The sequence below is a fragment of the Xiphias gladius genome, chromosome 16, assembly GCF_016859285.1.
Source record: "Xiphias gladius isolate SHS-SW01 ecotype Sanya breed wild chromosome 16, ASM1685928v1, whole genome shotgun sequence".
NCBI classification, from domain to species: Eukaryota; Metazoa; Chordata; class Actinopteri; order Istiophoriformes; family Xiphiidae; genus Xiphias; species Xiphias gladius.
Window position 1 is genome coordinate 18,668,802 of NC_053415.1, and position 23,357 is coordinate 18,692,158.

At 39.0% G+C, this 23,357-nt stretch overlaps 1 protein-coding gene across 3 annotated transcripts in view; it reads left to right on the forward strand.

The window, feature by feature from the left end:
- The window catches only part of sox1a (SRY-box transcription factor 1a), an 85,752-nt gene that overhangs the window by 39,956 nt on the left and 22,439 nt on the right, over positions 1–23,357 (forward strand). The gene's annotated exons all lie outside the window — the stretch shown is intronic.

Sequence of the window (23,357 nt, forward strand, 5' to 3'; positions counted from 1 at the left end):
TCACAACTGCAAGGCATTTTGCATGGCCACTATTACTTTCCAATTTTGTGAGTTCAAGAAAATACATATCCCATATAATGGTAATATCAGAGGAACTTATTTCCATGCTGTGTGTGTCAGAGCTTCAGATAAGCATTCACCTGTGGTCGAACAAGAGTTATTATAAAGCATATCTGTCCTGATGGACCAGCTGAATAAATAATTTTTTAATTTTTAGATCCACCATTAATTCTTCATTCTCTCCTTTTTATTTATTTCCCTTAATATCTGAAAGTCAAGATTTTTAGGAAGCCACATGTGTGTCTTGTAATTCCACGTCTTGATTTGGATTTCGCATCAGTGGGGCTCAATGGGCGGCCCAATACACACCGTCCACTGTGTGAGCTCTGCAATCTATTTGCAATGTATAAGATTTGCATATCTGCTGCTCATGAAGCAAGGCTTTAATTTCCTCCTGCTGGAGATAAACATCACCTTGTTGGAGCAGATGGGCGGAGGGAGGATGGGGTCAATGAAGAAGAGGGAGGACAATGGCATTGGTTCAGACACTGAATGGCCAGAAGTAATGAAATTGCACAATTTCCATACATTGGGGGGGGGGTTTTTGGGGCTTTTTTTTTGTTTGTTTGTTTTGTTTGTTTGGGATAAATTGGAATCAAATGTGATATAAGGAGATGTTGCAAATCCTGTGAGGTGAAGACAGATCGGATGGTGAGGTGGGAGGTATACTTAGTTTGTTAAATGGCCATAGACTACGCAGGACCAAATTTGTGACAGTACATTCCTCATTTGTAAACTATAACTGATTGTTATGGACATATAAAGGTTAAAAGGTTAAGTGACTATATTTCTAGCTAGTTTGTACCATCATCTTCACCAAGACTCTACGTGTGTGTGTGTGTGTGTGTGTGTGTGTGTGTGTGTGTGTGTGTGTGTGTGTGTGTGTGTGTGTGTGTGTGTGTGTGTGTGTGTATATATATATATATATATATATATATATATATATATAATATAATAATATTTTTTGCTTCTGTTGGCATATTGTACTGATCACACAAGACGAGAGGTGCCATATAATGTGAATTTGAGTGTCAACTAATTACCTTTCTTATGATGATATTAGACACAATGGAAATTATTAATTAGCTTCAGATAGATGGAATTTAATCAGTGTCTGAGCTGGAGTGCATTTCACATGTAAGGAGGTAAATTGGATGTAAGGTTAGACAAAGTGAACTTTTCTTAATTTTCACTATAACTTATAGGATGTACATTGTGGGAGTTTACACATTGTTGAACACCATTTGTATTAGAAGGGGGAGACAGGGATAGCAAGAATAGTTTCTGAATAATGAACAGCTCATGCGGGAGTTATGTAAACCTCTTGTTATTTGGATGTAGAAACCTTGTAATTAAAGTACTTCTACAGGGGATGGTTCCACTCTCTGCCTCGAGGAGTGCTGGGTGAGGCTGGAGGGTACAGAGGGTTAGACGGGGAGGATGAGGTGGCGAGAGGAACACTCTAGTCTTTTATTCACTCGCATTATCTTATACTTATTTATTTATCAAAGACACCTATGCAAATCAGGATCCCAAGTCACAGATCCTGCTAATGACGCAGACAAGAGTAATTAATTAAAAGCAGATGTACATACAGTATACACACAGGCAGACACATCATACATAGGCAAACCCTCATGTAACAAGTTCATCTAATTTTCAAAGACGCCACATAGTCGGAGAAGACGAGAAGAGAGAGGAAAAGGCAAGAAATCTGCATCACAGTGTTAATTTAATCAGACTTCAGTAATACCTCTTCTTCTCCTCCCTCCCCAGGCAGCTTGCGGTTTCTCTGCTAGCTTGAGGAGAAGATGAAGGGAGCTTTCAGCCTCTTAGAAGATGAGGGTTAAAGAACGGAGAGATTAAGGAAGTGAGAGAGCGGCTGAAAAGAGGGCTGGGGATTATGTCATCTACAATTGATGTGCTCTCTTAATGTACCTTTAAACATGTGCCACTGGGGCCTGCTTTTATAATGTCTATTCATTTATAGGAGGGTGGGTTAAAGTATTAACCCAGAAATACTTTGCAACATATGTGTGGCTCATGTATTGAGAGTAGTTATCAGGGTTTATGTCACTTTGATATGTATACAGCATGTGGAAAGATCGTCTTTATCAAAGGAAGTCCATTTTTGCTCAGCTTCACATACACTGCCATGCATTGTACTAATCTCCATATCAAAAAAGAGATCCTTTATCGAATGATCATAGGGACAAAATGTGTCTTTATTCCACGTCTTCGGCTCCAATGAAAATGTTCCCGTAATCTGGTCCAACTTGGACTATGAGCAAAGGATTTATTAAATTGACTGATTCTCCTCTAACTGCTGAATGAATTGTCTCTCAAATTGCTGCTTGTTTCAACAAAATGACAGCGGAGACAGTGTGAGGAAGATCTGCAGATCTTATCCATAAGAATGTTATGGGGTTAAGTGTACTTGAAGGTGTGTGTGTATGTGTGCACACACACTTGTCTCAGTGTCTGAGCTTCTGTAGTGTGAGCAACCATTCGATTAAATCCACAGCTATCACTAACAGGATTAGCTGAGTGGACAGCAGAAGTCTATCATTGCTTATTGATTTCCTCTGATTCCCATCAGCCCATCAGGGCAGGACATTTTCTGAGTGGCCCCAGTGGGAATCACTGCTGTGGGCCAGGGTTAACGCATTGTGGCTAATGTTTCTAAGACGCATCAAAGCAGGCACCCATCTTTCTGTGTCAGGAAAAGTCAAATAAGTCAAAGCTATCAGGGGCAACAGATGCTCCGGTCTCTCCTTCCCGTGTGAAAAATACAGTCTGATTCCATCTCAATTGAAACGCTTGGGAATCAATCTAATCAATGAATCGCTAAGACAGTAGTGTTGAGCAACAGCAATGAGCCTCTCCTGACACTGCAGAGGTCGGGGAATTCCCTTCTTTCCTATGGTCAGTTTATTGTCAAATTAGACAATGAACTCATTGCCATTTTGTCTTACCCTTTCCCAAATTTCTGCTGATTACATGTCAGTTTATGTTAACAAGTGTTCAGATGGATTTATACTTGACAGAATGGGTTAACAGGAGTCCAGGAATGTAGGTTTTTATTTGTATTTCACCACATGATATCACCACTCCCACACTAAACGTTTATATACCACATGATCAGGCCATATTGTGCTTTAATATTGTGTTTATAGTCTTCTATTTACCTTGTGATACGAGCAACAGTGGGACGCTCCACCAGCTGTTCTGTGGGATTGCCGTATTTACATCATTTCATTCATTGTGATAGGGGGTTGTGGTTGTGGAGCTTTACAGTGGAAATAGCTTTACCAGATCTGTTTTACTGAAAAGGAGAAAAGAAATGGGCCTTTTTAAAAACTTGTTTCATGTTGTATTCACCCTAAGCAAGCTTTGAAGCGTTGGTCCATGCTGACTAATCACAGTTCTTTGTGGGCCCCACGTGAGGAAATTCACCCGTATCAATAATAATTAATATGCCACCAAGAATCTATGTGATTATGTGTACAGCAATAAAAAAATTGAATTCCTCTTTAATCTTATCTACAATAGACAAATGTGATGTTCAAAAGGCACAGGCAAACGTAAGTGGCAACAAGGTTGCATTGACAGGGCTGTTTCGTACACAACATTGAGGCTCAGTTGTTAATTGCAATCACTTTCCTCTGTCTCAAATGACTGTACCATTGTTTTTTCCCTTTAAGAATAAAAGTTGAAGAGGTGATGGAGTACAGAGTTTACCCTTGATGGTTGAGGTGTCAAAGGCTAAAAGAGATCTACGGAAATTTGTGAAATTAATAATAGCGTTTGTGAAAGGATGAAAAAGACATGTAAGAGGAGGTTTAAAAGTGTACCTGTGGATGCAGATGTGACAGAACAAGAAGAATTAGTCCAATTAAAAGTGATAATTGCTTTGCTAATTTCTCCTATTAATTTCTCAGTGTACAAAAGAGTGGGAGCATAATAGGTGAAATAGGTGAAAGCTCTCCTTGTCTTCTAATGGCTCATCTCAGCTCTCCACCCCATATGCACTCACCTCTGATTTCTCTTCAGCTTAAAAAATGTCTTTGTCCTTTGCTTTTCTCTACAACCTGAGGATTCCAAAATGATTTTTTTCATACAGGCAGTTTGTGAGAAAAGTATAATTGAAAAATGGATGATGCTTTATTTAGATTATGGTTTAACAGGTTTACTGTTCATCATCACAACAAAATAATAACATAATACTCATAATTTGTGAAAGGAAAGAAGAACTACAATGGTATTGCAGCTACTGTACATAATTTTCAAATTTTAAAAAAGGATGAAACCAGGTTTGACCGTTATGGAAATGGCGTCGAAGTTTCAGGCCTTCGGATGGGCACTTCGATTGGCACTAGGGGGACATGCTATCAACTGCCATGATGTCGCAGCCTTTTAGCCTATGGACGCTAAATACAAGATGTTTGTCACTTTTCTTCAACAAACTCATGTAATTTTGGTTACTTATAATTAGTCCTTTTACAACATTTAACATTTGGGTGGACCAACCTGACCGTAGTCCACTTGGAAAGTGGAAGCTAGAAAGCTAGGCAAACTGAATACCATTTCTTTTTTTCGTTCATGTTATTTCAGTGCCTTCTGTGTCATTGTCAGCTCCTGCGTACTTAGTGCCTTCTTTGATCCCCATTATACAAAGATGGTGTCCTAGCTAGCCTTAGCTGGCTCTCTCTGATGGGTCTCATGGGTGAATCATGACACCTATTAACATATCGAATGATCAAATCTCAAATTAGGTTTACAAGGCCAGTATACTATGTTCAAACTGCTTGTTGAATAGCCCGCTAACTTCAGAAACACCCACATCTGTCCAACCTTTCCTGTAATTTTGTAAAACCAATAATCCGACCTTCACACCATGACTGGCCAGCTGTGCTGAGGTGAGAAAGGAGCCAAGGACCGAACTTCTCTCTCTGGCTCTTTTTACATTCCTTACACAACTATTTGCAGCACTTTTCATTTGAATAACTGACTGCAACACGAAGAATATCTTCCTGGAGATTCTGTCTTAAAATATCACTGTTATCCCCATATTTAAACAATATTTTGATTCCCCTCTCTCTATGACGTTCGGGTTTCACTCTGCCTTTGAATGTGCCCGTTCAGGTCAGGTGTAAACACTTTTGATATCTGACCTTGTCAGACAGCCTGTCTTACAAACTAATCCTGATAGAGCATGAACAAGTGCCAACAGTGGGTCTACACAGGAGGTGTCTCGGTCGCATTTTTCAGTCAAAGCACTGCCTGTTTGAGTGAAAAGACATACCTCTATTTTAATCATTCCTGCTGTCTACATAGACTGGGTAACATCTCATGTTTCATTTGTGCTATACACATAATTGTGATCCAAAGTGTATTTTTACACTTCAAGTCTATTTTCCTCTGGACTGCATGCATAACTACAGTGATTGCAATTATGCTCTGAGTGTGCGCGTGACCTACAGTCATTCTTTGCCTGAATGCATCCTGTGTCGATGCTCACATAGGACTGAAGCTGCTGCTGCTCAGATAACGTGCTGCTTTTGCTATGCAGGCTGTGTAGACACTGTGTAAGTACCAGCTGATAATGTCAGACCCAATCTGGTTAACAGCCTATGTGGCCATTGGAATTAAAGTGAATTAACAAACTTTTTGTACGAATCAAATTAGGAGAACAAGCAGAGTACACTAATGCGGGGGGCGCTATCAGGGAATAAAAATAAACAAAAATTTTTCTTTTGGTAATAACAATTTTAACCAAATAAGTACACAAGTCACAACAAACACGAAGTATATATACTACTTTCTTAGCAAAAATTCATTTTTTATTTCAGTATGACCATTTACTCAAACAGACTGAAGTTGGAGTTAAAGACTCAGTTCACTAGTGGATGGAATGTTGAACTCTTGTCTCTAAAACCTGACAGCATTGTCACATATTTTGAATACTGGAGGAACACCATAGCATTTTTTTCCTCATTAATCATATCATTCTGTTGTGCCTGGACATTAGTGTTGCAGGGTCACAGAGGAGGATTTCCCTCACAATACTGTCTTGTTAGACCTGATTATAGTCCATACATGTGTCAAAAAATATTCCGGGAACAAATGAATCTTCTTCTCTGCTCTAACCGACAAGGTGGTTAGCAACGTAATTTGTTCCCGTCTAGCTCAAAGTGTGTAGAGTAGGCAGTCCATTGAATTCCCATCCGTCATGGTTAGTTACACGCTTGTCAGCTGCTCTCCCACTGCCCAGCAGTCTAGCCATCACCCCTGACCTGGAAGCATTATATCTAAATCACATTACATGGCCCTGTGTTCTTTATTTCCCTTTGAAGTCACCAGAGTGAGACATCTGTCCAGCCCTGTTTTAGTTTACTTCCCACTCAGCCGCCACATCTTAATTAGCTGATCTGATTTTCTGTGTTTGTATGTGTGTGTGCCTTTTGTAGGTGTTTGGGTGTATCTGTGTTTGTGTGTGTTTCAGCAGGGAGCATCTATGTTTGTGTTCGACAGATAGTGGTTTGTTTGTGGGCTGTGGTGATTGACAGGCTGATGGAAAGATGATATGCTGAGAACGACAACCAAAAGGACCTGGAATTCATTCATTGTGACGATAATTAATCTGAAAGAAAATCTTTGTGTTTGTTCATTAGCTATTGAGGCTGGATGAGACGGCCTTCCTGGCACTGTCAGCCACAGATGTTCCTCACTGAAGGATTCTGCACCACCTGAGTCCCTCCTGGCTAATGAGGTTATAATTAGCATAGCAGTAAGAGGTGCACGGCCCTGAGACGAGCTTCCCCATTTATTAAAAAAAATTAAAAAAGCAAACTTTTCCTACTTGTTTCTTAATCAATGCAATTTCAGCTCCACTCAGATACAATGTACAGTTTTCCTCATGAAAGCTGTAGTCTGTGAGTGTGTGTGTGTGTAAGTGTGCACTTGCATGTGAGGTATATGCTCCTGACATGAGACCAAATGCTTTCAGGTGCAACCCACATTTATTCGTGCCCTTTGCAATCACTGTAAAACTTATTGCAACTGAATGCTGGCCTAATGTTTGTGTCTATACTTAAGGGAAATTGGTTTCAGTTCTCCTCTGTCCTTGTCAGTACTCTTATGTGATTATGGCTTAGTGTATGTACTGCAGTGTCCCTTTTCAGTGCTGAGGTAGGAAAAGTCAGTATAAATTTTTAGCAATGTAAAAGACAGAGAAGTGAGAGGTGGTGGTGGTGGAAGAAAAGACTTTTGTCTCTCCATATTGAGGCCATCGCCTTGAACCTTACAACGTAGCCAGCAACACTGTGCTGTGAAATAATCTAATTTATACTCTACTGGAAAACTAATTAGCCTAGCAGTACTCGACCCCTACCATCTCTCCACATACAGTCTGTGGACTTGTAGTGCTCAAGGTGTGCTATTACTGCATTACAGTAATTCTAAATGGCAACACTAAGACATTTGTGTGATCTTGGCCATATGCCCACAAAATTAGACTACTGTGTTGCCCATTAGATTTTGTTCAGAAAGTCAAAATCTGACACTTAATAAAAGATAACAGATAAATCAGTTTTAAACCGGGTTGAGCACTATCAATACCTATTTGAAATGGAAAACATAATGAGATACAAGATTTCGGCAGCAACCAAGATATCGTACATGGCAGACAGATTAACATATAAACAGAGAAATACTGAGCCCCATTTCCCAATTCATCTCTGCACAGTATCTTTGACAGCTGATACATATACAGCGTTTACACCAGTTAAGGTAAAATCCACTTTAAGTCAGTGGCATACCGCCAGGACAAGCACGGCAAGCAGTGCTTGAACGATCCCTGAGTGGAAGCGATATCTCTCTTTATATCTCAGAACAGCGTTCTATCCCATAAAGGATCTGATATTACCTGTTTGGATTCATCTTGTAATTTACTGCCTTCTTACCTGACTACCAGCTGTTGGATTTATCATTTCTGTCATTTTCGTGGGTGTGACCATGTCCCCTTGACAAAGGCTGGGGTTTATCAAGCAGAGCGGGGACCAGCATTTTTTGGTAATTTGCGCATCCTGGAAAATCCTGGGATCTTTGATGGGTAACTAGCTATAGCTAGCTACAGACAAGTGTGCTTGTCAAGCTGCCCTTTACTCAGCTTCCAGTATTCTTAGATCAGTTGTGATATTGCGCACATTAGTATACACATGTGCAGATGCATGTGGAAACTGTACTTATGCATTAGAAAATTACTTCAACACTCCTCTTTCCTAAGTGTTAAGAGGCAGCAGTAGCAAGTAAACAAACAAATTCTACTTTGATGCATATTCTCACATTGGTATAAATTGCTTTACTAATCACCTTGGTCACCATGTGTGACGACGAGGACTTAGGGTGTATTGTGGAGCAGCTTTTAATAACTACTTTTGCAAGGAAAGACATACAGTAAGTAATCTTACTTACTGTTACATAACTGTACACAGTTATAACTGTGTACAGTTATGCTGTATTAAAGTACTGCCCATTAACATCCGAGAGCACATGTGTATTATGTCTGTGTGTGCTTTGCTGGATGACACATAGAATTAAATGTGTTTCCATGTTCACATTAAAATCAAATAGTTCTTAACATTGCAAAATCCATATAATTGTGAACATGCCTTTTCAATGTAAAATGACAACCTAGAACAAAAGTATTAGAAGCAATGGGCATAAAGGGGAATTGTTGAGTTCTTTATAAAAGGAGGTCAATTGTCCTTTGAAAAAACACACATTTTTCGTAGCGTGAATCAACCTGTAGGCCGCTGATTCTGTTTGATGTTTTATTATAACATTGGTTGCATCACAGCCAAATTGAGAGCAGTGCTTACTGTTCACATGGGATGAGCATGGCATGGTAAAGTACCTTTTATGAAACAATAATAATTGCAACTTGAGCAAGCTATAAGTAAAAAAAATCCTGATGTGGTTTTAAGAGTGCTGAAAATTGCGGGTTGCCTTTAGGATGAACAGAAATATTAACAGCAAAAAACAAATCTGAACATTGGATTCTTTATGAGGGACTTTGCAGCGTCATAGTTTTCAGTCACTTTAAAGATCTTTGAGGATCCTCTCTAAGACTGTAATATATCTATAGCTCTATCACAGGTTGTAGATAGTATAAAGTTCTTATGTTGTAGCAAAAGAGTGACATGTGTTTTGGCATGTAGGGTGTCACCAAAAAACCTTTTGGTGATATCTGAATGACTTATCAGCCAGTAAAATTGTACTTACATTAATAAACTTAATAGACTGTAGGTAGATTGGATTATTGTCCCTTGGAGGTACACATTATCTCAGCAAGTGAATGAAGCAGGTGAAACTACGGACACATACTGTATAACAATACAACTTTCCAGCTGCCATGTTTCACAATACACAGTCCATTTCCAGTGCAACTGCACATTTCCATGTTTTTTTTTTTTCTTTTACCGGGGAACATGTACAACTTTAACTTCACTTGTCTTTAAAACTTTTAATGTTGCTGCATGGTCATTTCAGATTTAAAAAATGGTCCAACCATTGAGAAAAAAAAAAACACTATCTCTCGAAAGTGCAACAAGTGAGAATTTCTCCTGGATCTCTATTCTTTAATCCCACGAGTGCAACACTGAAACCTCTAAATTGTACATATTAACCTAAAGTCTGAAACATAACAGTGTAAAGTGTTCAAGGAAGAATTCACAAACAGGTACTTTTTCAAGTGTTGTAATAGTAAACAAACCTCAATTTACTGGGATGTAACTAAATGTAAGATTTAAAAATCAAAACATGCATACCTTGGCTAACACATTTGCATCATGCAACACTCAAGATGTGGCCGCCACTGTTTTTGGACAATCTCATCATCAAATTTGTGTGAGCCAATAAGAACTTTTCCCCCCGATTGTATCTAGAAACCCAGGCTATAGACAAAGACACAGCACAGAAGTGATGGTTGGATGGATAAACTGTTGTTTGTCAAGTAAGTAGTTTGTCAACTAATATGACTATATTACCTTTCGAATCATGGGTGAGTTTGATGTAAAATACCCACACACTGCTGTTTGGTTCCCACCTATAAGTACCACACCTTCAACCATCCCCATTCAGGTTCTAGGATGGGCATTGGAGGCATTTCTTTCATGTACTACGCCAAATGTGATTTATCTGCTGACCTGCCCATGTGGACTAAAACTAGGAGGATGTTAAAAACTAGAAGCAGTGAACACAGAAGCAGAATTAAAAGTCAGGATAAGGCAAGCCCAATGGTGGTCCACTTAATTCAGACAGGTCATAGTGTGTCATCCCTGAATGTATAGGGATATAGCTTGGGTATAAACCAGTTAATTCTAAATTAGGCCTAAATTACTCTTTTGACATTAAAACATTTTAAATTGTGTATTATTATTGTTATTGTTATTATTGTTATTATTATTACCTCTGCCAAGGAGGTTATGTTTTCACCTGTGACTGTAGACAAACAGCCTTATCTTTGTTAGTGACTTTGGCGTCTACAGTGTAGAAGCCAAAATATTTCCACACACTGCTTCTTAGTTGCATTGGTTTTGTGATTGTCTGCTCAGGACGGCTTTTTTTGCTAGTGTCCTCCATTGTCGTAGCAAATAACATAACATTACTAACTTGTTAGGTCAATAGGGCATACTATAGGTCAAGATGATAGTGAAGTTTTAGAGAGCTCTGTTGTGGTTGGAGCACAAGGCAAATTTCTTCAAACTCTCTATGGCACTCAGACTATAAATCTTGAATTTGAACAGGTCATTACAGTTCTAATGAATTTTTGAATTTCGAATAATAAGTGACTGCCCGTGTGTGTGTGTGACTGCCCGTGTGTGTGTGTGTGTGTGTGTGTGTGTGTGTGTGTGTGTGTGTGACTGCCCGTGTGTGTGTGTGTGTGTGTGTGTGTGTGTGTGTGTGTGTGTGTGTGTGTGTGTGTGTGTGTGTGTGTGTGTGTGTGTGTGTTAGGGCTAACCCAAAATCTTTGAAGCTTTGACTGTTGCCTTGGCAATCGACATCCAAATCAGTATTAGAACGTTGCGTTTCTGTTTGATGTTTTGTCTATTTGTCTGTTTGTTTTAAAATTATTATTATATATGCATTACCACACAAATCCCAAGTAGCCCATGAAATAAGAAATGGTAATCCAACATTATTCAGAATTCGTCAACATTATTTGTTTTTCTCAGACAAGGACATTTAATCTAGTTTTGTCCTGTATTTCTAAGACCAGCAAGGCTCACTCAAGAATATGAAATAAAACATGTTTGTACAAATTAAATTCATAAATATATTTATTTAATGAATAGCTTCTTGTTGTAATCTCCTCATGTCCTCAACCATTTAAAAAAATTTTTTTTTTTACAGAATTCTAAGATTCCCCTTTTTCTAGCTTATATCTGTATTTTTTGATGTGTTGATATTTTGGTGTATTGTATTTGTACTTTCTACTCGATATACATTCTTGAACTGTGAATTGCTTTGAGATGTTTATCACCCAGGGTAGATTGGATGGCTAACCAGACCTGTCATCATAGAAACTGTTAGCCTATTGATGTGTATCCAACTTGGATTGAAACATTTTCTTGTTAAATACATTTTGTTATCCCACCACTAGTCCAAAACCCAAAGATATTAAGTTCACTATCATACATGACAAAGAAAGTCATGAAATCCTCACATCTGAGAAGGTGAAACCAGAGAATTTTTGGCATATTTGCTTGACAAACAACCTAAATAATTAATCAGATTGTCAAAATAGTTGTCAATAGTTATCATACTGAAGTGTGTGCACCTCCATTTTAGTTCACGTGCCAACTGGGAGAGCCGGCAAGTGAAACGACATCGATGAGGACACCTGCTTCCACAGGTTAGCAGACTAGGTCTTCGGTAGTTAGCTAACTAACTCTACAACATTAGCGGATTTAGCAAAGAAATAATGACAGGCCCAAACCAATTAACGTTATCATGCGCAACTCCAGACAGTCACTAATTTGAGCTTTAACCTTAGCTAGCACTAGGCTAACATGTTATCTATAACTGTCCTAGACTCCCAGCCTAGCTTCCTAGCATCAGATAATGTGGTAACACTTTATAATAATGGTGCAAATCATATACTTAAGTAATGCTATGACTCATGCTGATTTAACTTAATGCATAAATGACTGTAGGGTATATCATGAATTCCTGTTGCTCACATTAACAAATGATCAAGTCACTACGACTATGTGATTAGTTCAGCCCCTTTTTGCCATATTTCTATGAGAACTGACCCAATGGTATTTTTGACACATTTACAACATACTGGGTGGAACATTACTTTTTTTTTTTTTTTTTTTTTTTTTTTTTTTAATTGTGTTTGTATTGTTGTTGAAAGCAGTGGAGTGTAGCTCAATAGAGAAATATGCATTGAAACAAAAATCACCTAGCAGATACCAATTTACAAATTAGAGCAGCATGAATCAGACACATTTAAGCTCAACAGAAGTGACATAGGATTAGGCTTTATTTGGATGACATTTGATTGCTTTTGTTGTATATTCAGTTTTCAAGAGAGATAAAAAGTATTGAACCCATAATTAAGTAGAGGTGACTTAATGATAAATCAATAATTACTATGTGAAGAATTTAAAGTAGCAGATACTTGAATGTTCATTAAGTAACCATTTACAAATGAGTATCACGATGTGACTTTACTTGGGGGGGACACAAGTAGGTAAGTAATGGTGACCCTGTGTGTGAAGTAATGATTAATTGATGAACACTTCAAGTGTCTTTTACACTCAGGTGTCAGTTTATTGGGTAGGCACTATGGCACTTCTGTTGAACTTGAACATGTCTGGTCATTCTCCTCTAATTTTTCAGTTGGTACATGCTAGATGATTTTGGTTTTAGTGCATTGGAGAGAAATGTTACTGCAATCCTTCCAGTGAGACTTGATTTGCCTCATTGTGTTGTATATATATGTTGTAGGACAAATATATTTAAGCCCTGTTAAATTTAAATATAATTATCAGTATCTCATATTCATGTGTAATTGAATAGCGATATAAAGAAATGTTTTTAAAGTAATAATTGAAAAAGGTGTAGGCCCGGGGCCCATGGTACCTTAATGCAGCCTTGTGTGTGTGAATGTTTGATATTGTGTCTGATACATACTGTATAGGCAGGTTTTCCACCAAATCAGTTAGCAGGTATGTCTGTTCTCACTGCCATTCATTTACTGTAAATGCCTGCTCCTGTTAAAAATAACAGAAAATGAACAGCCTTGCTTATGTTTCATAACCACATGGTAACCAAATAGTTATGTTTGTTTCAACAGCCCAATGACTAAAACAGAAAGGCAGAGCGAGAGAGGTGGAGGACAGGGAGACAAAGTGGGGACCAGATGATTTTAAGGATTCTGTATCATTTGAGGTTGTCTCTAACCCAGTCCTCTGTGTATTGTGAGAGGGATGTAGGGAAAAATTTAATTCCCAGCTACTTTGGTGAACAAGGAGACACTGACTGACACTCATGAGTTAAATGCTAATTGAAGGCAGCAGAGGTTTGGATGTGAGCTCTGAGAGCCCAGCCTGAATGGCACACAGCCTTGGACTGAGAACACCACAATAGAAGGAGCTAAAAGTGGTGTGCATACTCATGGTACTAGTGGGTATACAGACACTCTTTTGTTGCTGTTGTTGACAAAGAATAAGAGATGGATTCCATTTATGTACATACAAATACACACACACACACACACACACACACACACACACACAAAGAAACATAGATACTGCCAATATCAATTAAACAATTGTATTATTAAATTGTTTACCACTGACTTAGACATACATGTGAGAACATTTAAAATTTTATATTTTAGCACTTGGAAATAATCGCAGAACATGGAGTGTCGGGAATAAATGGGGAGGGTTTGGTAACAACTGTTACAAACATCTTAACTGAAGCCTTTTCTTATGTTAGGATAAATGGGACTGGGATATCAGTTTATTATGGATGAATGATTAAAAACTCCCATAAGTTGCCTTTTTCCTCCTTGTCTTAACCATAACATGTTGCGCATTTTCACTTAGGTTCCAAGAAAAGCTGGATAGGCTTATTTTAATACTGTCTTAAATCTCGCCCTGTACACCTCCCTTTTTATAATCAATCAATCAATCAATCATTTCCATTTATTGTCATTTTACCATACATTTCTGCAAGACATAGTGAAAGAGCACTTCTCTAGGGATCAAAAAAGAAACATTAGTAATACTACAATAACATAAGTAACATTAAAGCACATTAAAATAGTTTAAAACAATGCAACAATAGTAAAATAATATGCAAATTCTAGGGAATTAAGAGATTTAAAAAAAAAAAAAAAAGTGCAGATTTGAAAATGTGCAAATTACATGTCTGTCATTGCTCCAACTGACCAGAGAGGGATGGATCGGCTATTCAGCAGCATGATAGCCTGTATGAGTAAGCTGTTTAACAGTCTTGTGGTTCTTGCTTCAAAACGTCCTGCCTGATAGCAAAGGATTGAACAGTCTGTGGAGGGGTTGAGGGGGATCCTTTATAATGTTCAGTGACTTATGCAGACATCAGCTTTGGTAGGGGTCCTGCATGGAGGTGGGGGGGGTGCCTATGATCTTCTCAGCTCCCCTGACTACTCTGTGCAGGGCTTTGGTTTCACTTATATTGCAGCTGGAGTACCAAGAGGAGATGCAGTATGTCAAAACACTTTCAACAGTGAATCTGTAGAATGTTGTGAGGATATTAGAGAGGAGTGTTGCCTCTTTTAGTTTACTGAGAAAGTGCAGTCTCCGCTGGGCCCGTTTGATTATCTTGTTGATTTTACGATGGTATACAGTGGCATGAAAATGTTTGGATACCCCGGTCAGAATTTCTGTTACTGTGAATAGTTAAGTGAGTACAAAATGAACGGATCTCCAAAAGGCATAAAGTCAGAAATGAGAAATTTTTCTCAACATTTCGAGCAAGATTAGTGTATTATTTACTTTTTTTTTTTTTGTTTTTGAAAATTTTAGCGTGAAAAAAAGTGATTTGCTTTCAATCACTTGCAAAATTACCTGAATCTTAGAGATCTGGTCTCACTGGATACATTTAAAGTAATATGAAATGACTTTGAGGCAGGCACATCTAGCCGTAGATGTTTTGTCTGATTCATACTGCCCCTGTTTGATCCCTGATGTTGATGAATTATGTTTCTGTATTTTCATGGTAAATTGTTATATGTATGTCTGCAACCCTGGTAATTGTGCTGCTGCCTGTCTTGGCCAGGACTCTCTTGTAAAAGAGACTTTTCCTGGTTAAATAAAGATCAAATAAATAACATACGTATATATGTATATGTATGGATGTATATATACGTATGTATACAGACACGAAGACACATCTTTTTGTAATTTCTGTTTCTTTGATCTCTTTCCGTAGCCATGTGCCACTCGGGCATTCCAGCTGCAATTGTTATATGCTATTACAACTACCGTATGATCAGTGATTCAAATCATCTGTCTGAGAGTCTAATGATCACTTTATCATTCAACAAATTGTTATTTATTTAATGCCCCTGAGGCATTTTGTACAGAACTGGCAATAAAAGCATCATTAAGAGTCTAAACTTCTCAGAATGTATGCATACACATAACAAGGACACACATATAGTTTATGACACAGGCACAGATTGTTCCATCAAGCTGCTCTCCACCTGTACATCCAAGGGTCTCCTGCGACCTTCCTCCCAACAAGGCCAGGGGACGCTCATACTGATTTATTCAAAGGGACGGTTCTCCATATTCAATTTTCTCCATATTCATAAGCGTGTTTCGCACCCCCGCTCTCGTTTTCCTTTTCAGCTTTAAATTAAAGGTACAGGAACGAGCCAGGCCTTTCATCTAGGGCTGGGGGTGGAGGGGTGTGGAAGGAGAGCAAAGGTGTGTGTCTGTGTGTGTGTCTGTGTGTGTGTCTGTTGGGTGGGGAGAGGTGGAGGTGTGTCAGGCAAGGGAGAGGAGAGACTGGTAATGGTGAGACTCTCTCCACTCTGTATTTATTAGCCCCCACTCCCTCCCCTTGCCCCCCCCCACCCCCACCCCACCTCAACGACACCTGGCGAAAAATGATTCATTAATTCAAAAAGCAGCATTTTTGAAAGCTGTATTTCAAAGGCATAGACGGGAAAGAGAGCGGAGCTGAGTGGGGTAGGGTGAGCCAGGAGAGCTGAGTGAGCAGCAGGAGGAGGAGGAGGTGGAATAGGAGAGGGCAGGGGAAGGCAGAGCCAAGGTGTTTGAAGGGGCAGAGTACACTTCAAGTTTCTGTCACGGCAAAGATCAAGCAGGGTAAGGGGGGCGGTAATGAGGGGGAAGGTCGAAAGGATACATGAGGATTTACTACAAATTTTGTTGATTTGTACTTACTGGATCTCTGTGCAAGTGGCTTTCATTTAGGAATAACATTACAGACAACAAAATTGTCTCCAAACTTGTTTTAAAAGAAAGATACATGTAGTGACATAAATTGCAGTTTTAGGGTTAAATGCAAGCATGTTATAAATTTGCAGAAATGGCTATAGGAGGAGTACAATGGCATGGTATGGCATTAATGCTTATTATTATTTCACCCGTTCGTAAATGAAAAGATTCTTCAGAGTCACTGTGACTATGATGCATTCACTAACAGCAGGATCATGTATCGGCCACTCCCAGTCCAACTGAATCTTTCATACGGCTGCAGATGATGTGGTTAATTATAGATGGCAGGACAAGCCAGGATCCTTAGCCTCAATTAGACAGGGCCACAGGGTTACTGACCTGCGCAACGACTGTCAGTGCCTATTACACACTACACATGGCCAGTGACAGCGAGAGGGGCTGGAGGTGGAGGGCAGGGCTGGGTTACAAGGGCTACTGCTGTATTCTTTTCTTTGCCAGCAAAAAGCCACACAGACGCACATACATTCATGCAAGCACAAACAGACACACAATCAGAAACCCACAAAAGAAAACGGCTGATTTTGTACCCATTGGAATGAATCACATTATTAGTTTATTACTCTTGCCTGATTCTGTGTGTGCGTGTGTATATATGTAACATATGGAAGATGACAAAAGAGCAGATAGGAAGCCAAAATATGGTTGTCAGTCTGTTGTCTGCGTGAGCGCCATGTACCGTATGTGTTTGCACCTGTGAAGTTTTTCTTCGCCGCTTTAATCTCGGTCTAAACATAGTGAGATTGTTTAATTATTGGTTTCTGTCCTATCATCCTGGTCACACTGTAATTTCAAGCAAATTCTTTTTACCTGGATCTTACTTTTGCCATTGTTTTCTGATTGTGACAACATTGTACTTAATGAGCAAATTGCCGAGATCTGGGAACGACAGCATCAGTCATTTCAGTAAGTGTCCCCAAATCGACATATGTTTATGTTCAACTGGCCGTAGTAATGAAGATGAGAGCAAAGGAGAAGTCAGGTGACATTAGAGAGTGACAAAATCTGTTTAGGGAGGAGGGACAAATCATGAGCCTTCTCTACACCTAACCAAGTCCTTCTTGTGCCCAAACCTAACCAAACCTTAATCATAGCTTTGTCACATCATAAAACAGAGATGTTATGGTTTTAGATTTTAGAGCAATCACTTTTAGTTTTACCTCTACATAAAGGCAACACAATACAGGTGAATAGGGTAAAAAAGTAATAGATATCAGCATGAAACTTCCCCAGCTGATTACCTACATTTAGACAATTTTTTTTGTATCACAAGTTTTCTGTAATTTTATGTGTAAATACACAAAGGAGGCATTATCTAATTAAATATATAATAATACACTAATTTGCATACATTTTCATTTAAGAAATCTGAACATTTGATAAAGCCAGGTTCAAAATTCTTGTTTAATTTTGTTGACATATTAGAGCCAAAGGTCTTTACTGAGGGGACTTTTTTTTATATCTCTTTTTATCACTCCATAAATCAGAAAATACTGGCAACAGCCATTAAAAAAAAAAACATTTTTCAAGATGTTTTTAGCAATAAAATGTGATATAAATCAGGCTATGAAGGATAGATGAACATACGCCTTTGTAAAAACCTTCCAAATATAAATGTATAAAACTGGTAAGTTTGGTGTATGTATGTGCTACTGAGGTGGCGATTTTGAGAAAACAGCCTTTAAAGATATGTATTTCAATTGAAATCTACAGATGCAAATAGACAAAGATTAGTCAAATAAACACCTAACTACCTAAATGTGCATTTTGGTTGTTTTTTCCCCCCACTAGACTGAAAAAAGACATGTTATGGAATCATGGCTAAACTGTTGGCTTATGTACAAACTTTCAGAGTCCACTTGTGTCTTGCAAGATTGGATTTTGTTGCAGCAATGTCCCTGTGTTTTCACATCTTAGCAATGGTCATGTTGAGTGAGAATGAGAGTACAATGATCCTCTCAACAAAGTGAGAGTACAATGTCCTGAAAAACTTTGTGTCATCCTGGGAAATAATTTTGACATTCTTATTGCTTTTCCTTCTTCTGAGAGCAAACTGTTGGATCTCTGCAACAGTTGGCAGGTGAAATTGGGGCTTTGTTTAGGGGCCAGGTGAAGTTAGAATGACAAGGGTGTTGAGTATATGGGCTGCTCTTGGTCATACTCTGAAACACTCTGCGTGCATTCAAAAGCCCACAGATTTGTGAACTTTTAAATGTACACCCACAAAGTTTTAGGCTTTTGAATGCACCCACAGTCACGTCAGGTTGGTGAAGACAGCATGTACTTCCTTAATAAAAAGAAAATAAAAAAATCTTGGATAAAATCACTATAGAAATGTTGCCAGACTCAAAGAAATGTAAATGAATTCCTCACATGCAAACATTAGTAAGTGTGGGTTGGTAACTTTATTTTGAAATATTTGTATAATGTAACACTTCTGCACTCGCAGAATTATCACTTTCACAATGTAAGTCATCTAAACAACCACATATCGATAATTTTAGGTTGGCTAGCTAATAAATTAAAGACTGTTTCTACACAGTTTTAGATTTGTGACACCTTTATTCTATTTGTGACCAGGTTGTCTTGATGGTGAAAACACTGAAATAGCCATTTCCTTGTTTTCATTAATAAAATAAAGGTTTCACAAATGCTTCACACAATGTCTAACACCCATTCACAGCAACAAGTGGTGCAAAAAACCAGAGAATCAGGCATAATATTGTATTGCTGTTAATATCGTAATTTAAGTTTCCCTTAACTTTGCCCTTCACTACAAATTCAGAAGCTGCAAGTCAGAAGCTAACTTGTCTGAGCTATTTGCATTTTAAGAGATCAGACTACTGTAGTTGTTGCAGGAATAGAATGGTCAATATGACTTAGAAGAAAAAGGGATTCAGGTAGGCCCTAATAGTCAGCAGTTGTTGTCCTCTAATTACAGAGATTAATGCATATTTTTTTAAAGGAGACTTCTGAAGAGAGGAACTTGTCAGTCTATAGCGTGATCTCCATCTGACATTCCAGCCTCTTGCCATTGAAAATGTCCTGGAAAAGTACTACTTTAAAAGAGTGGAAACCCCGATATAAGACCCAAGTTGTAAATAACTTGAAATAAAGGTAAAAGGAACAGGGTAATTATACACTTTACCAACAAAAGACAAACATTTTGAACATTTTGTATAATTGTCTAAACCTGCTGTTTCTGTAAACCTTCTGATTTTGTATAATCCTGTGTTGCAAATTTAAAAATCTGGTATGGAGCTAGTAAATACATCAGTGTCATCCACACATCAGCACAGAGCATTGATATTTGCCATGTTTTTCTCACGGAGGTAGCTATTGGTGTAGTATGTCCCATTCCCAGGGTGTCTCTCGGAATACTGTCTATGGGAACAAAACCAGGCAAATAGCCCTGAAATGTATCATATAATGATCCAGCCCTAATGACTATGGCTTCAGGAGTAGGACAGTCCTCGAGTAAATCACTGCTGTCTACCTTAAACTCTGTATCTTGTAATTACTTTTTCCTCTTGGCCCACTGTATGTTCTCTATTCCTCCACCCCCCTGTCCCCTCTATCTACTATCTACTGCACAGGCAGAAAGTTTCTATTCAAAAATGTGTTTCCCTGAAATCAAGGTTGTGTGTGGACAACTTTTCAGCTGATGCCAATTACTTGGCTAGAGGATGAGAGGATGCACCATGAGCAAGCTAAGTTTGTATTTGTTGATCAGAACTTCAGTTCAAGCCACTGCCTCTCACATCAAACCTGCCTCATCTGCCTCTCTGCTCCCCATCCACCACCTCCTCTCTCCCTGCTGCCATACCTGTACTCACCTGTGCCTGTCTGTGCGGGTGAGGGAGAACCAAGCCACCTTTAGGACCTGCTGATTAGAGTATTAAAAATAAATGGACTCGGTTTGGGGGGGGGGGGGGTGCAGTGGTATATATTTCTGTTAATTTTTCTCCTCCCTCTCCTCCCCCCTCCTATGTAGTGACTGATCAGGAAGAATATGATAGCATGGGCTGTCACAGCAATAATTAGGCCTATTTTCCGTGAGGTCATCTTACAGGGACGCTGGGCGGCTGTGTTTCACACACAGGGTGCTCTGTGCTGCTCCTGCCCCAGAGCCCCCAGGATATGATCGTCCACACAGGGCAACAAAGAATCACTCCGCAGCAAATGAGCGAAACATAAAACACCTACAATCTGATATGGACAGTGGTTCCAAGCACTTTATATGTTGGGAGAGTTTAACTTGCTGGGCTTTCACAGCTGAAAATCAAACATCCCTTTATTAAATTGTGTCCACTCTAAAATACTGAACAAGATCTGAAGCAGGATTAAGTTGTCAAGGGAATTACCTGTGATGAATTTCAAAGGGAGAGTCTGATTATGTTTTTGTGCACCAAAATCAAGTAATTAACTGTGAAAACTTTACATCGGAGTCAAAATAAAACCTTAAAGCGAGAGGTAGACACGAGAGTGTTTGGTAATAGTTCTGCTACCAGAAAGCCAACAGTGCCAAGTCAGAGCGCAACATATTTCAGCTCCATTCAAAACACTCCCTGGTTGGGTCAACAGCTGCAGGCTAGAATTAGAAATCAATTATTCAGCTTCGACAAGCTCATTAAGTCTCTGAATAGGATTTTCTCTTCTGAGTCTGCCTGCTCATTTCTCCTAGCTTGCAGTTTCTAATTAGTATTTCTTTTCTCTTTAAAGTTTGATGGGAGTTTGGGTAAAAATGTGGGCATTGACTTAACACTCAGGCCCGCTGGCTTCTCTGCACAGTATCATTATCTGTAGAAGAGGCTGTGTCGGTACATTGGAAGACCACTAAGGTTGTTTGCTTTCAGTATGGGCACTGTCTAATGATTGGAGTCATCCGGCTAAATTAGGCATTAATAATCAGAGGAGTGTAATCTGGGTAAATTAAGCATTAATAATCAAAGGATGACTGGAAATTATCACACACAGTAAATGAAGCAGCACTAATCAGCAGGAAGAGAGAGGGCACGAGGCCGACAAAGTATTTTGAGACAGAAAATGGAAGGATGTGTACAGGAAAAATGCATTTATAATCAGTTCCCACTGAAGGACTGCTCTGTGCTAAAGTGACTGATGTCATAGAAATCTCCGTCCACCCCACTGACGGCATCTTTTAAGTAAAGCCAGACACAAGCTTGCATTTTTATAATGTCGCCTACTGTTGCCTACATCACCTACAGTGCAAGAAGGCTTATTAGCAAAACCATTCGCCGTCCATCCCTCGTTCTCTCTCCCTGCTCTGCCTCCTCCCATCCCTCCCTTGCTCCCTCTCTCTTCTCTCTTCCTCTCCTCCTCTCCTCCCTTCCTCTCCTCTCCACATTGTGTGTGTCTATCTGATCCCGTGGCCTTTTGTTGCACTATGAAAGGCCTGATGCCACACTCATTATTTTCTCCTTTATCTCTCTCCCCACTGCTCTGATTAGAACAGTCGCCCCTGACAGACGCCCTCAGCCAGCTCCTATCCATTACACTGAGTGTTTGTGTGTGTGTGTGTGTGTGTGTGTGTGTGTGTGTGTGTGTGTGAGAGAGAGAGAAAGGGAAAGAGAGACGTGAAGCTACCTACCTATATAAATCATAAGTGTTTTTAGCACCATAAATGTCTGTGTTATAAAAGAACATATGAGAACACAGATGTTGCATAAAGGGTCAAATATAAAAGGGTGCATTTTGATCATTTTAAGGTTTTTGTGAAATAAAATTACACTTACTTCCACACATGCACATATTACACACTCTTTACCTTGCACTCTCTCTTACACACATACTCACATTCACACACAATTGGAAAAGTGACTTGGAGCCAAGTTTTTATGTTTGTGGGGGATGAGGTCTAAACACTGCAGAACTATTCTTCAGGAAATAACTGCCCAGACGTCCAGTGCTCATTTTTATGTGTATATGCATGTGCCTGTGCTTGCATGTATGTGAATCATTTGACTTTTACTTTCACATTTCCTCCCTCCCCCTTTTAGTGAAAACACAAGTACATCACTCAGCAAATGGAAGCTAAAGGTGATGGTGTCTGTTTTTTCACTGCTGATTTAGGGGTTTCCCTGTAGATGTAAACCCCTTCAAATGAGAAAATTCCGTCAACCTTACAGCATCAGGGTGATATCATAATATAAGGTGTCATAAACACAAAATGTGCAGAAAACCAGCAGGTGGCATTTAATACATCAGTCACTAATCACCAATAAGCTGTTTACACTTAAAAATTTAATTTATTCATAAATCAGTCACACTGAATTATGGGAAACACTTTTAAATATTTCCAGATACACGTAAAATAGAACAAGAAGCTTTTTTACACATACATGTATATTACTTTCTCATAGGTGCTCTCCTTCCCCAAGTAGCCTGAATATGTCATTTGCTTTTAAATTGCATTATCATGCAAAATGAAGCAGAAATTTGATGAAACTCAGATGGATTCACCTGAGTTAATGGAATATGGGTTTAAGAGGGAACTAATTATCCTAGTTTAGCAGGGAGTGAATGTATTTCTTTGGCAACCTGATTTTGAATGTAAACATTAATGGCCTCCTTGATTAGCATAAGAATGGTTTGTTATTGTCCTGCTCACTCTGCGTCCAATTGGATATGCATCTGTGCTGCTTCAGACAGACGCACGCGCACGCACACACACACCACAAGCTTTAATACACTTATTACCTGTCTTATCTACTAACAATGCTATTTTTTTTT